At 40.8% G+C, this 16,548-nt stretch overlaps 1 long non-coding RNA gene across 2 annotated transcripts in view; it reads right to left on the bottom strand.

Annotated features, from left to right (window-relative positions):
• LOC122552744 (uncharacterized) overlaps positions 1-16,548 on the bottom strand; it is a 253,619-nt gene that overhangs the window by 41,784 nt on the left and 195,287 nt on the right. The gene's annotated exons all lie outside the window — the stretch shown is intronic.

Below are 16,548 nucleotides of genomic sequence, written 5' to 3'. Positions count from 1 at the left end.
TCATAATCTTTGGGATGGATGTCAACCCTCTGATAGTAGGGGAGCCTGTCAACACATGGGGGACCCAATCTTTCAGAATGCATTTTAGAGTCTGATTTCCAGAATTTCCAACCAATGGTATGAGGGCTCATGACAACAACCACTGTCAGCTATTTCAATTCTTAAGATAAAAGTTGAAACATACAACTAGTATTTAGAGTCATAGTCATAGAGTAATACAGCACGTCATCAGACCCTTTAGTCCAATTCATCCGCGCTGACCAGATATCTTAAACTAATTTAGTTCCAGTTGCCAGCATTCAGCCCATATCCCTCTCAACCCTCCTTTTCTTGTACCCAGCTAGATGTCTTTTAAATGTTGTAATTGTACCCACCCCTATCACTTCCTCTGAGAGCTAATTCCGTACACACACCATCCTCATCTGAAAATGTTGGCCCTCATCTACCTTTTAAATCTTTCTCCTCTCACCTTAAACCTGTTTGGACTCTGGGGAAAAACCCCTGGCTATTCACTCAGTCTATGCCCCTCATAGTTTTATAAACCTCTATAAGGTCACCCCTCAGCCTCTGACACCCCAGGGAGAAAAGTCTCAGCCTATTCATACTCTCCCTATAGCTCAAACCCTCCAATCCTGGCAACATCCTTGTAAATCTTTTCTGAACCCTTTCAAGTTTAATGACATTTTTCCTATAGCAGCTAGACCAGAATTGAATACAACATTCTAAAAGTGGCCTAACCAATATCCAGTAGAGCCACAATATGACACCCCAACTCCCATACTCAAAGCACTGACCAATGAAGCAGTCAATGCTAACATAAACGAAGATAGATCATAGACTTCTTTCTTTCCTTCCCGGTAGCAGGGAAAGGCAGAGAAGAAACCTCCAGCTATCTCCACAACTAACAGCTGCAGGCAAACAGGTGCTAGAGATAAGTTGAGTCTCAGTGTGCTGAATGCTGGAGATAGAGAACTGGGGACCTCTTAGCTATCTAGTGACAGAATAAAATATCACATGGCCACAGGTAATACAACAATTATTTATGTTGGCTTAACAACTCAAATACTATAGTTTGTGTGATACTTAGAATTTTTTCAACTTGGCAGGTCTAATTCATGTCCTTCATCTCCCATAAACCTTTCAAACAGTTCATACGAACTGAAGAGGCTTCTTCTGGAATACTGTGTCCAGTCCTAGTCTTCCTGCTATAGGAAGGATATTATTAGGCTGGAGAGAGTTCAGAAGATACTGCCAGAAATGGAGGAGGGTCTTAGTTATAAGGAGAGGCTGGATAGGCTGGGACTTTTTTAATTGGAGCATAGAAGATTGAGGGGTGATCTTATACAGGTGTATAAAATCATGACAGGTATAGATAAGGTGAATAGCAGGAGTCTTTTCAAGTTTGGGTGATTTCAAGGCTACTTGACATATTTTTAAGTGAAAGTAGAAAGATTTTAAAAAAGACACGAGGGCAACTTTTTTTTACACAGAGGATGGTTCGTGTGTAAAAGAACTTCCAGACAAAGTGATGGATGCAGGTACAATTACAATGTTTAAAAGAGGTTTGGATAAGTGCATGAATAATAAATGCTGAGAGAGATATGGGCCAAATGCAGGGAGATGGGAGTAGTTTAGTTTGGGATTTTGATCAGCATGGACTAGTTGGACTGGCGGATCTGTTTCACTGCTGTGTGACTGGATATCTATGACTCTATGAGATCAAAGACTTCAGAGGAAGTTGCACTATCACAGGACTCATATAGACTGTCCACCAGTCCAAATGAACGTAACTTGGTGGGGCACACAAGACGGGTGGTAGGGTGTTTGAGATAGGGACTGCAGAGATTGTCTCTATCAAAGGGAAAGAATGCTCTGCGCTCTCCTTGGCTGGTGCAGATGCCAAGCCTCAAGAGTTGCAAAAGAAAGAGGATAATTGTACAGCAACAATAGGAAATGTGTGATATCCCTTTAAATATCCCAGCTGAAATGTGTGTGATTGGAGAGAGATTGGGTTAGTCTGTTTTCAGTATGAGTGCTAATGTATTCCACGCTTTTGTGATGCTGTATTCATATGTTGAATTAGCAGTTTTATGTATGGAGCATCACGCATGACATTTGACCAGCCTCTATTACAGCGAACTCACTCAAAACATCATCTTAGATAGGATTGATTAAAATCTTCCATTGGCCATTCAGCTCTTACTGAAGTGTGACAAAGTTCTCTCCAACTCATTGACAGCAGCAAATGCACACAGATCAAGGAACAGAAACACAGAATCACAGAATTCATTGAATAGACTCATAGACTCATTCCTACAGTGTAGAAACAGTCTATTTGGCCCATTGAGTCCATACCAACCCTCCAAGATACATCTCACACAGACACACCCCTTAATCTGTCGCTATAGCCCTGCATTTCCCATGGCTAATTGACATAACCTACACATTCCTGGACAGTATAGGCAATTTAACATGGCCAATCCATCTAACCTGCACATCATTGGACTGTGGGAGGAAACCAGAGCACCAAGAGGAAACACATACACAGACACAGTGAGAATGTGCAAATTCCACACAGACAGCAATCAAAATAAGTAAAGGGACATGAAATTGGTGACCTGTGGCTCACTACAATCCTCTCCCTATTTTATACGGGGTTGAAAAGATGAATGCTTGTTTGAGTGCAGCAAGTACCACTCACTTTGGCGATGTCATGGGGACTGGGTCAGAAAAAATGAAGAGCTAGTAATAGACTTGAGATTAGTGTGATCCCAGCATTCTCTTTGGTAATGCAAGCCTCATTCATGTAATCCATAAACAGTTGTAGTAATTAAATAAGTAGCATCTTGCTTATTTACTATGGAGGTGATGGTGTAGTGGTATCATCACTGGATAAGTAATTCAGAGACACAGGAAATGCTTGGGCGACTTTGATTTAAGTTGAAACTTTATTGCTGGAACAGCACAGCAGGTCAGGCAGCATCCAGGGAACAGGAGATTCGACGTTTCGGGCACAGGCCCTTCTTCAGGAATAGAGAGAGGCAGAGAGCTTCTTCAAGGAAGGCATCCTTGAAGAAGGCATCCCTGTGCCCGAAACGTCGAATCTCCTGTTCCCTGGATGCTGCCTGACCTGCTGTGCTGTTCCAGCAATAAAGTTTCAACTTTGATCTCCAGCATCTGCAGACCTCACTTTCTCCTCGACTTTGATTTAAAGCTCACCACAGCAGATGCTGGAATCTAAACCTGCTATCCTTACTTCAAGCCATTCAACTGGAGGAAACTGCCAAAAAGGCTCAGAAAAGGAATGAAAACCAACCACTCAGTGGTATCTAAATGCCAAATAGTTTAAAAGGAATGAAACTGTCAGATCACATGGTACTGATCCAGGGGAAAACACATGAGATGTGTTCATTTTGGTTGCTCTGCTGCTATGTGATGTCAAAGGGAAACTCTGGATGATAGGATATCTCAGTAATAGCCAGTACATCCAGGTATTATGACTAGGAGAACTGGGCCAACGTTGGACGAGAGGGATACCATTGATGTAGAGCAGAGTTAATGTGGTGAGTTTGTGATGGCAGTGCAAGAAAACCCATTAGGTCTCATGGAGAGAAACCTTCCATGAAACGTAATGTAAATGACACTTCACAAAAATAAGGTATGATTTCTCGTTGCACAGTCTAAAATTTGGATAATGTCATGGGAAAAGTAGATTTCAGTGTTACAAAGGAAGTGATTGAAGGTTTGAAAAGCGAGGCACCTTTTAAGGTTGCCCGTGTGTAGGAAAGGTTAGAGCAGATGTATGCAAAGTGACTTTATTTGGACCTACTCTTAATTGTTGAAAGTTCTAAGCTATTAGTTTTGCTATTCTTTATTTGGCAGTTGGCCCTCATCTTCTTCTATATTTTCCTTGTGATTTGAGAGCACTTAAATAAACATTCTTGGCCTTCAGACCCTGGTAAGTGATTGTAGTGAAGAGACTACTTTAGTTAACAACGCCTGACCCTAATAGCCTCCCATGCAACCATCTACATAAATTCAACACTCTCCTCAAAATAGTGAATGTGATAGCATTCCCATTAAGAAATTTCTGTTTCTTATTTCGAGCAGGATTGATTAAATGTAATTGCAAAAGTCCTGATTCAAGTTCCAAAATTGCAAAAGAAATGTCATTGAACAAGCAAATAAACAACAATCTTAAATAGCAGCTAACAGAAGGGCAGCATTAGTGTGATATCTGCCTTAGGGCAGCTCAGACTTAGAAACTGGTGAAAGTTACTTATAAATGATATTGAATCATAATGTAATTTTGATGGAATGACCTTCAAGGGAATATGTGGTTTGGGAGGAGCATACAGGCACAATTTTGTAACAGTTTTGAGGTGGAAATATATCAGAACATATTTAATTCTGTTCATCATTCCAAATCTGGCCTAAAAATAGGTGGCAATTCAGGATAATCTGGGTGGGAGATTGTCCTGGGGGAGTTATGTAGACGATACAGTAGTTAACAGGAGAAATAAAAGCTTGTTTCAGAAAGCACGCGTTTCTGGTCGTAAGACAATAACTGAAGTGTCCAAATGACATGTTAGGATCTGATTTTGTTTTCAGTTGCTGACCTCATGAGATACCATTACCTGCGGTGGAAGAAAGAGCATACTATAATCCAGAGTAAGGATCAGGTGTTGCTTTTGAGTTCTATAATGGGTTTCTGTACAAATCTGAAACTTGCTACTACCTGTTGACTTTGTTGGGTTGTCAACAGATTTACACCAAATCAAGAAACCACATATGATACAAAATGAATAACTTGTTGTAAAATAGGAATTAGATACTTGTTTATGAAAAGTATATAAGTGACGACAAAGGATCCTTGTTGCAATGCACACGCCTCTGGCAAGGAAGTGCTTGTTTAGCAATTACTGCATAATAATCTGTTCCAAGACCTGTTTTAAAGCATTCTGAATGGTGGTATTTGTTTGGTTTTTTGAAAAATTGGGACCACAAAGTTTGATGCACAACAGTGCTACAGAAGACCTGAAGGAATAATATACAGACACGCTGATAGTGTGCGGAGAGGTTTGATAGTTATGCCAATCTGCTATTCTGACTCATCTGAAACATGTCTTTCGAACTAGCTCTGTGAATTTTCCTGGAATGTCTGTATTAATCACTCTCAGCTGAATCTGTTCATTTGCACAAAGGACCCCATCCTCTGCCACACTAGAGCAACTTTAAATGCTATGTACTCTGAAGAAGAATTACTGACTTTCTTTTGTTTAGATGTTTATGGAACTCTCCTCTGTTTGAAGTCATACCTGACACAAACACAGATGGCTGTGGTTATTAGAAATGAGTCACCTCAGCTCCAGAACCAGTCTGCAGGAGGTCTCCAGCGGAGTGTCCTAGGTTCAACCATGTTCAGCTGCTGCATCAATCATCTTCCCTCCATCATTAGGTCTGAAGTGAGAATGTTCACCGATTTTTTCAAAATGTTCAGCACCATTCATGACTCCTTAGATACTGAAGCAAGCCATGTTCAAATGCAGCAAGACCTGGACAATATCTCCAGGCATGGGCTAACAAGTGGCAGTAACAATAGCGCTATACAAGAGCCAGGAAATTAGCATCTCCAATAAGAAACAATCTAACCAGAGTCTCTTGACATTCAATGTCAACATAATCATTGAGTTCCCTACTATCAACATCCTGGGGGTTACTTTTGACCAGAAATGGAACTGGACTAGCCATATAAATTCAGTGGCTACAAGAGCAGGTCAGAGACTAGGAATCCTGCAGTGAACAACTCACCAGTGAGTAGCATCTCTAAAGCCTGTCCACTATCTACAATTCAAGGGTATAATGGAATACTGCCCAATTGTCTGGATGGGTGGAGCTGCAGCCACGTTCAATAAGCTTCACGCCACCCAGGAGAAAGCAGCCTGCTTGATTGGCATCATATCCATAAACATTCAATCTACCTACCACTGACACACAGTAGAAGCAGTGTGTGTCATCTACAAAGGCACTGCAGAAATTCACCAAAGCAGCTATGACAGCACTTTCTAACTTCATGACCACCAACATCTGGAAGAACAGGGGCAGCGTGTATATGGGAATACCACCTCATGCAAGTTTCCCTCCAAGCCACTCACCATCCTGATTTGGAAATATAATTCCTTTTCTTCAGTGTCACTGGCTCAGAAACTTGGAACTCCCTCCCTCACAGTATTCTGGGTGTACCTAGAGCAGATGGAATGCAGCAGTCCAAGAAGGTAGCTCACCATCACCTTCTCAAGAGCAGCTAGAGATGAGCAATAAATGCAGGCTGAGTCAGGAATACACATATTCCATTAAAAAAATTTTTAAGTACTAGGACTCTCCGCTGGAGGGGTGTTGATGAACTTGTATATCTATTCAAGGAGGGCATGGGCTTTTGTCACCTGCAACTTGCAGGAGATTTGGGGGTTGTCGGTGTTGAGACACTGGTTGGATTTCCTGAGTCTTTTTCACTGCTACCTTTATTACTGGAGCCAACTCCCTCCTTTTCAATATTTTTTAAACTCATGCATCTAAAATATTTATGTTCTGACTTTGGCCATCCAATATCACGATCAAATTCAATTATCTCTATTTGTGCGATTAACTCATCCACTTTATGATAAAAACTGTTTACATTCAGAAACTACATCTTATTTCCAACTTCTTATTATTTCTCCCTAATGTGGCTATAGTCACTAATGCCTTGATCCTGTTATCATAATCCTTCCTATTTCTGCCAGATACAAGCTGCTTGATTTTACCCAAATCATTACTCTATTGTACATTTTCAACATTTCCCTTAAGACTTATGAATTTGCCCTTATCTGAACAGTTCCTACTCCTTGTTAGTTTAAGTTCCTATCAGATTACCATTGGATTTGATGTTGCAGGGATCATGTTGTTTGGACTTTGGAGCTGCCACAGGATAGAAAGAAATGAAGTTCAGGCTCAGGTGATTTGATGATTCAGAAAGTTTTAATCTATTTCCTTTCATTACATTAATCTTGCTGCATGACTATGCCGTAATGTCAAGGGATTGCCCATTGGGATCTTGATGTGAGCTATTTAGTTGTCATGTTTCCTATTTGAATGGAAGCTTTTCTTTTTGCTTTTACAATAACTGTAGTTTTTTTTCCACTTATACTGTGATGGAAATGAGGCAATAATGTGAGATTTAGGAGTGGTAGGTATGACTTAGAATGTCAGACCACAGCTAAATTATTGGAGAGTAGGCACTTAACTTTAAAGGTACTCTTAAGCTTTGTGAAATTGAGCCATAAAAGTATTTGGAAGAATTTATTACAATTACTTCAAGGAGAGATGGTTAAGTTATGTTTTGAATTCTAGAATTTATGTTCTGCTGAGTTGTTTTCAAGTTTGGCTCTGAACTACTGTGTTTTTCTCCTGAACTCCTGTCACAACTTTGGCGAGATATTGGTGAAACTTTCACAGTTACTCAAGGCTGTTTGCACCGTGCATCTGGGCATTCCACTGTTAAACAAAACCAGAGGGCCTCTGTAGAAAGCAAAGGCATTAATCTTCAAGGGTATACAATGGGGTTAGATGGAAATAACAATGTTTCATGGCTATGTGCCTTGGTCTTGACTGTGATTCAGCAGAATTCTTTATGTGTACATTTTTAAATTGGGAATTCACCCTATATACCTTTACCCTGGGGTTTCTGCAGCTGTTCCCAAAAGTTATGGTGAACAAGTGGGCAAACCTCCCAGATTTGATTTCTGGGACTCTATCAGGTAATCTATAACAAACATAAGTTTGCCAATACCTTAGCAAAATGATAGATCCAATACACAAAACAGACGTAAATACCCAAAAAAGGTTATTTTAGTGATACACAGCAATCTCTGATCATCTTGCAGTGCATACAACAATTTAGATGAAACTTTTGAAACAAATCTCCATCAAAACAATGAGACTGGGAAACCATCATCTCAAAATACAAATCAGGCAAATACTGAAAGCTGTAAAAACAAAAACAGAAATTTCTGGAAAAGCTCAGCAGGTCTGGCAGCATCTGTGGAGAGAAATCAGAATTAACGTTTCAGGTCGAGTGACCCTTCTTCACTCGGTTAGGAAAAGGTTAGCATTTATGCAGAAGATGGGGGTGAGGGGAACGATAGGTGGAGATAGCGCCCAAATAGAAGGAAAACAAATAGAAGGACAGACAAAGGAGTGGTGAAAAGTCAATCAGGGGAATGACTAGCTGCTAATGGGGTCTATTACTGGCTGACAATGGGTTGTGTGTGGTGGCAGCCCATGTGTTGGCAAGGGGTTGGAGTAAGGAGATAGAACAGGTGTTGAGGCCCTAAATTTATTGAACTCAGTATAGAATCCAGAAGGTTGCAGAGTTCTCAAGCGGAAAATGAGGTGTTATTATTACAGCTTCATTGGAGCACTATAGCAAACCCAAGGCAAAGATGTTGGCCAGGGATCATGGTGGTGTGTTGAAGTGGCAGGCAACCAGAAACTCAGGTAATTTTTGCAAATGTCGTCTCTCCAATGTAGAGGAGACTACATTGTGAGAAGCGAATGCAGTAGACTAGATTGAGAGAAGTGTAAGTATTGCTTCACCTGGAAGGTGTGTTTGGGTGCTTGGATAGTGAGGAGGGAAAAAGTAAATAGGCAGGTTATACACCTTGTGTGATTGCAGGGGAAGATGCCATGGGGGTGTGGGGACATGTTGGGAGTGAAGAAGCCGTGGACCAGGGTGTCCCTAAGTATACTCAAATAGTATGTACTTCAGATCATTGTGTTTAAATACAAAAATCCCAGAGAGTAAAATATTAGTTGGTCCTTTCTGTGCAATACAGTTTTTATATGGCACTAGCATCATGGTCAAGGATATACCCAAGTGAGGGCCATGATGATGATCTGAAATTGTTAAACTCAATTGGGCAGATTTTCAGATGACCAGAGATCCGTGGGTGCGAGTTGCACATCGGGACCCTGCAGAATTCTTACCGTAGGACACATAACAGGAATTGCCCAAGCAAGTGAACATTCCCTCGCAATTCCATAACTCATGGAACCCTCCAATGTCTCTATAAAAGTCAGAAACTTTGGATGGTTCTGATGAAATTAAGTAAATTAGTTACTCAGGAAAATTTAGACTAATGAATACATATTCTAACTCCTGAGTAACTATTAAACAGACCCCACAATTACTTCACTCAGAACTCTTCACCCCCAAAACCTGAACTGACATGCCAGGGGTCCTAATATCCCAACATCCTGGGACCCAGTACAATCCCAGCGATCCAAGCCCTCATCTTGAGACCTGATATCTCCCACAACCCAGGGACCTGACATCTCCCACTTTCCAGAAATTGACACCTCCACAAACCAGGAGTTGACACGCTGTCACAATTTGCACTTGAACTGAGTGTCCACAGGACCAACTCTCGCTCCTTCCAGACCTGACCATCCGGGACTCTTGCTGGACAGGACCATCAATTCTACATCTCTGCCCACTGAAGCAGAGCCACTCCACTGCCAAGGTCAAACCCTCACCCCCCACGAGACCTGACACATACCCACCCAGTACTTGCTGGACCTGAATTTTCTAGCCTACTCTGACCTATCCTAAATATATACCTGCTCTATTGCCAACTTTCACACCACCCACCTTGTACTATACACAGCTGGCACTCTATCCTCTCATCAGATAGCACCCTACTTACCTAGCACCCTGGCATCCTCCTTAATTGGTAGCCTATCCATTTGACATCATATCACCTGGCACCCTTCCCAGTCCCCAGTTGACATCCTGCCATTCGACCCACTTAGCACCCTTCTTCACTAGCACTCTACACCTCCTACCCATCTGGCACCCAAGATCCCAACATCACACTTACTTATGTACTTCTGTATTGACAGCAGCTGTCAAAGTGGCTGTCAGGACATTTAAATTTCAGAATACTGACTGCTGTGAAAAGGGGCAGTTTTCCTTCCTCTGACAGTTCTTTGCCACGAAACTACTGTCAGAATGGAAGTACAGGTTGTAAGTTTGCTCACTGAGCTGGTAGATTTGTTCCCAAACATTTTGTCACCATGTTAGGTAACATCATCAGTGAGCTTCCGATGAAGCGCCAGTGTTCTGCCCCACTTGTTATTTATGTCTTGGTCTGTTGTGGTGGGTGATATCACTTCCAGTTCTTTTTCTGAGAGGTTGGTAAATGGGTTCCAAATCGATATGTTTGTTCATGGAGTTCCGGTTTGAATGCCAGGTCTCTAGGAATTCCCGTGCATGTCTTTGTTGAGTCTATCCCGGGATGGATGTATTGTCCCAGTCGAATTGGTGTCCCTCTTTGTGTGTAAGGAACTGCAACACAAACTGAAACACCTAGTAGAAGACTCAAGACAATCTATCCACTCCACCCAGGAATTCCTCAACATCATCAAAGACACCAAGGTAGAGAACAACGAGGTTATGGTTTCCTTTGATGTGATGGCCCTTTCACATCAAGAAACATCACCCTAGCCAAAAAAACACTGGCCTCACTGCTGGATGAACCAAGGACACAAACACCTGACAGCACCATCTCCATCAGCAAGGACAGCTTCCTCAAACTAGTAGACCTGTGCCTCACAACCCACTTCACCTTCAACAACAAGACCGACAAACAAATCAATGGGACACCTATGGGATCACCAATATCAAGACTCTTAGCAGAAGTAGTTACGCAGAGGTTAGAATGCACAGCCCTCCCCATGCTCCAGCCCAAGCTTTGTGGATGACACTCCTTTCATTACGAAACACAATAAATTAGAAGAAACCCACAAACACGTAAACAACATCTTTACCGGTATAAAGTTCACCAAAGAGGAAGAGAACAACAGACTCCCCTTCCTAGACGCCATGGTAGAACACAAAGCCAATAGAAAGCTACAGACCAGCGTTTACAGGAAAGCCACACACACTGACCAGATACTCAACTATAGAAGCAATCATCCCAATACCCACAAACAGAGCTGCATCAGGACATTATTTAAACGAGCTACAACATACTGCAAGACCCAGGAATGACAAGAAGCTGAGGAAAAACACCAATACAATGTATTCAGGAACAACAGGTACCTGATAAGCACAGTCTGCTGATTCCTACACAACAGACCTAAACAAGAAGACACAATATGCCCAGAGACTCTAGGCATGCTTCCCTACATTAAAGACATCTTGGAGATGACGACCAGACTACTCTGGCCCCTCAAACCTACCAACACACAAACAGCTTCTGATGAATTTAAAGTACCACCAACCAGCAAAATGAACGTCATATAAAAAATACCCTGCAAGGACTGCAACAAACATTACTTTGGACAGACGGGCAAGAAACTAGCCACAAGGATACATGAGCACCAACTAGCTACCAAAAGACATGACCAACTATCACTGGTATCCATACACACAGACGAAGAAGGACACCAATTCGACTGGGACAATACAGCCATTCTGGAACAGGCTAAACAGAGACACACACGGGAATTCCTAGAGGCCTGGCATTCAAACCAGAACTCCACTAACAAATGAACCGATTTGGAACCCATTTACCAACCTTTCCGAAACAGAATCGAAAGTGAAATCACCCACCACAACAGACCAAGATAGATAAATGACAGGCGGGACTGAACACCGGCACTTCATCAAAGGCTCACCGATGATGTTACTTAGCATGGTGACAAAACATGTGAGAACAAATCTACCAGTTCAGTGAGCAAACTTACAACCTGATGCACAACCTGAGCTACAAATCTTCTCCAAAACTGCAGAATGGAAGTACGCTTCCACATTTCTAACATAGTCCTGAGCAGAATCTCCTCTCAAAAATGTGGATCTCTCATATTCTGTTAAAAAAAGGGACAGAATCTCTTTGAGATTGAAAAATCTGGCTCATTGTGTACAAAATCTTGGAAATGAGGTACTGCTCCTTGAGTGTGTGTTGAGAATTATTAGAAGACTGCAGGAAGCCAAGGATGGAGAGCTCTGGGTGGGAGCAGGATGGTGAATCAAAAGGAGAGGTAACTGAGAGCCCTTGGCCACACTTGTGGTCTTAAAGAGATGTTTCGCAAACCAAGTAAAAGTGAAAGAAAACAGAAATTGCTGGGAAAACTCAACAGTTCTGGCAGCGGCTGTGGAGAGAAAGCAGAGTTACCATTTTGGTTCCAGTGATCCTTCTAAAGCATGGATTTTTTCTTAACCTGAAGTAGTACTTGGGTCCTTAGATTGTGGGAAGAAAGAGGGTAAAAAGGCAACTGTTGCATATCCTGTAGTTCTACAGGGACATACTATGGTTTCGGGAGGGGGTATGCAGTGACTGCACAGTGCAACAATTACTATATAAAGCTGAAAGGAGAGGGGAGGGGAAGGTATGTTTCATGATGGTATCAAGCTGGAGGTAATAGAAATGGCAGAGGATGATCGATTTAATATAAAGGCAGATATGATGGACGAGAAGGGCAAGGGAAACCCTATTGTACCTTTGGGAGAGAGTGGAAGGGTTGAGAGCAAAAATCTATGAAATCAAATAGATTTTGTTGAAGGCCCTGTCAACCACATTGCTGGAGCATCCTCAGCTGCAGGAAAGTGTGGACATATTGGAAGTACTGGCATGGAAAGTGTCATAATCAGAACATGTGCAATTAAAATGGAAAAACTGGAAGAATGGAATAGAGCTGTTAAGAAAATACAGGTACACAATCCTTTATCCAAAACTCTTTGGACCAGCTGGTTTTTTGAATTTGGAATTTTTCAGATTTCAGAATAAGTGACAGTTTCTCAGTGAAATAAAACAAAAATTACCAATCAGCCGACGCACCTGTGAGCACTACAAGTACTGAGACAGAATTGACGCTTGCCAGTGCCGGTCCATGCCACCACATTACATCTGTGTGACGTGGGTCAATTGGGTGTGGAGTTGGGTTCACTGTTTGCATACCAAACAACCTTGTTCTGGAGAAAAAACTTCACGAGAGAAATTTCTGATTTCGGAGCTTTTTGGATTTCGGGATTTTGGATAAAGGATTGTGTAGCTGTAGGATGTGAGGAAATGTAGTCAAGGTACATTTATGACTAACATGCATGGTTTACTTTTTGACAGATTAATTATTTTACTAAGAGCAAATGACATAATGTGCATGTACCTTTAAGGAAATGTATCTTAAACTGCTGTCCATCTACCAGCCAGACATATATGCAAAGCGTCCTATTTTTCATTCCCACATTAGATTTACAGAAGTGGAAGAATTCCCAGCTCCGTGAACCTGACCTTTGGGAACAGTCACCAGCACTCCCCATTTTCAATCTGTAGGCACAAGAGGGATTATGAAACAAGCCAAGCAACTCAGGAACAGTTGAAGGGGTTGTTGGGTTCCAAAGTAGGCTAGATGGAAAGCCTGCCTAGGACTCGAACGCTGTCTCCAAAAATTGAGCTAACATGTAAATAAATACATTTGAAAATAATCTTTCATCCTCATCCCACTATAACTCCTCTCAATCTCACACAATTTCCAAAACCGTCCATACCACCTAATGCCCTCATCTGCATGACCCTTAATTTCCGTTATGCACTCCTATGCCCTTCAACTATCATCCAGTATTCCTCATACCCATGCAACCTAATGGCACTAATGCCAATACAGGTTCACCTACCAGCCCTTCCCCTTTTATCTACTGTGCCAATGGACTAAGTATCCATTAGTGCCTATGTAGACTGGTGAAAAAAAAATCAAACTACACTTTTCTGTGAAAAGCACTCACTCACTTAAAAACATGGTTTGTCAGTTCTTGACAGATTTGACAATCCTTGATAGTGTTTGACACATCTTGACAGTTTCAAAAATTTCATCCACCTTTCAAGTGCAATCTTTTCAACTGTTAATAATCTTATAAGATATTTGGTACTCCATCCGAGTGTATTTGACATTATTTATGGGTCCATCATCCAACCAAAGGATACTTGGTCTCCCAAAGTCGCCACAGGACCATGTCAACAAGGGCAGTTTACTGCACCAAAAAGATAGCCTAGTCATCAAAACTAATCCACAAAGTGCAGATTTGCTCTTAGCAGTTCTAATGTACACTCTGGATTCCATTTACAGGAATATCAAGATAGAAACACCACTGTATGCAGTTGTAAGTATCAAACCATACTTCTCATTGACTGAACCTACAGGCTCAGGGTAATTTGTCCATTATTGTGTCAATAGCCAATACAGTTAAACCTACTATACAATGCAGGCTGGGGCTTTATATATGAACCAAGAAATTGTCCAGCATGCAATACTTGCAAGGCATGTTTGCATCACAGAACACTGAATATGCCAGTGCAGAAAGCTTGATACCAACAGAAGTGTTGCCTCCATGCAGATTATACAACCACAATTACAGGGCCAGCAAAGGTTGTATTCAAAACTAGAAATGGATGCAGGTGCAATCATTCTTCCACCTCACAATCTGAAATCTACACATTTCTAGATGTGGCAAGTGATAATTCAATAAGCTACTGCAAGACTCACCACATATAATAGTTTGCAGATTCCATCCCTATGACCCATTACAATAAGTGTCATTAAACAACTAACAACTCATCCTGACCAACACAAATGTTGATGTTGTGTCCCCACAGGACCAGAAATCACAGACTAACCAAGTTCAGGGTCCATAATATCATCAAGTCAATGATAAAGACCACAAACTACAAGGGAAACTATTGAACGCCCTATGATTACAGTGGGAGCAGATCACCTAATTCCATGTAGATAATCCGATGACAGGCTATTTGACACAATTGGAACTGAATATGCACACCCATTCCTTCCAAGTTCAAACTGCAGAACTGATACATAATTACTATTCAGCTGATAACTGTCAACAATTCTCTCAATCATCACTAATCAATACTGCCAAAAATATAAGCATGGTTGGGAGGTGCCAGTGTTGGACGTGGGTGGACAAAGTTAAAAATCATACAATACCAGGTTATAGTGGTTATAAGCATTCAATAATCCAAAAAGAGAGGAAGATGAATCAGAGATTATTGCCAAAAATGCACCCCTGAACAGCCTTTGGAAAACACACAGCAGTGTCCAACAAAGATCACCACAATGATACTGGATGAATAAACAGACAGCTGTAATGTTTCAGAGAAGGATATATTCAGATACAAAGTTGTTTTCTCTTGATGTTATGTAAATAAGTCGATCTTGCAAAACTAAAATTCTAAACAAAAAGGGGCATTTCTGATAGAATATACCTTTAAGAAGGTGCATCATATACTGTTGCCAATCGCTACCATGTAAGATGGATTTAGTAGTTGTGTAACTCTGTATTCAGCATACAGCAGCAGAATCTACAAGTCAAACATGCATGCATAGTGTCCTGGTTAACATTATAAAGAAATCTTTCAATAAAGAAACTTTCTCTAGACTGATGACATGACTTTCACTTGTCTAAAGTATAAGATCTGTAATAGAGACTTTCCAGAATTTAATATTGTGAACAAATATAATTAACACACCTAGGAGTGCCCTGGCAATCCATATAACTAGGTCTTGAGATGTCAAATGTACAAAAGCACTGCTTAATTCACAGTTTTCACCAGTGTAGAAGTAATTTTTTTTTCAGCAATAACAAAACTCCTATTACAAAACATATGCAATCAGTAACATCACTTAATGGAGAATGTTGACAAGTGTTAATATGAAGCTAATCCCATACATCTGATAACAAACAATTAATTTCCAGTATTTGAGGGAAAAAAACTGCACAAAAGCTGTGGGTTTTAGTAAACTCAAAGGAAGAAAGCATTTGTATTTATAAAATGCCTTTTATATCTGTGGGGTATCCCATAGTGCTTTTCTACCAATGCATTACATTTTAAGTGCTGTTTTGTAGACCAATTATTTGCAACAACTAACTGGGAACTTAAATAGTAACATAAGAATATCAGCAATGAGAAGAAGTTATTTGATCTATGAGCATGGGCATGAGCAAAACATTACTCCCCTGTCTCATATTATATATATTTATCATCTCTAATGATTTTGTAAATGATACACCGATTTTGAAATATCAGTGTCTTTGAGTAACACAAATCTTTGAAAATGCATTTGAAGATATTTTTCACATTTTCTTTTGTTTTGCTATTTTGATTTATTTAAAGTAACACTCAGTGTTTAATGTCTTTTTGAGGTAATATTTTCACTGAATGGTAGATATTATGGCTCAGTGGATACTGTCCTTGTCTTAGAGTAAGAAGCTCCAGGTTCATGTCCCATTCCAGGAGTTGATGGTCTTGGAAAGTGCATTCGTAATGCAATCAAGCAGATTGAGCAGCAATCTGCAATTTATTCCAACATATGCCAATGGCAGACCGAATAGTGGGAGAGATTCCCGATAGAAAGAAAATTGGAATCTGTACCATCCCTCGTGTCAATATTGATTTCTAGGAAGGTCATCTGCACTGGTTGAGATGGATTTAGAACCTT

This window comes from Chiloscyllium plagiosum, unplaced genomic scaffold (assembly GCF_037043375.1).
Source record: "Chiloscyllium plagiosum isolate Xiang-an unplaced genomic scaffold, Cpla_swu_hap1 HiC_scaffold_10, whole genome shotgun sequence".
In the NCBI taxonomy this organism is placed as follows: Eukaryota; Metazoa; Chordata; class Chondrichthyes; order Orectolobiformes; family Hemiscylliidae; genus Chiloscyllium; species Chiloscyllium plagiosum.
Note: the sequence above shows the minus strand (reverse complement) of the source record. Positions and strands in the feature narration are given on the sequence as shown.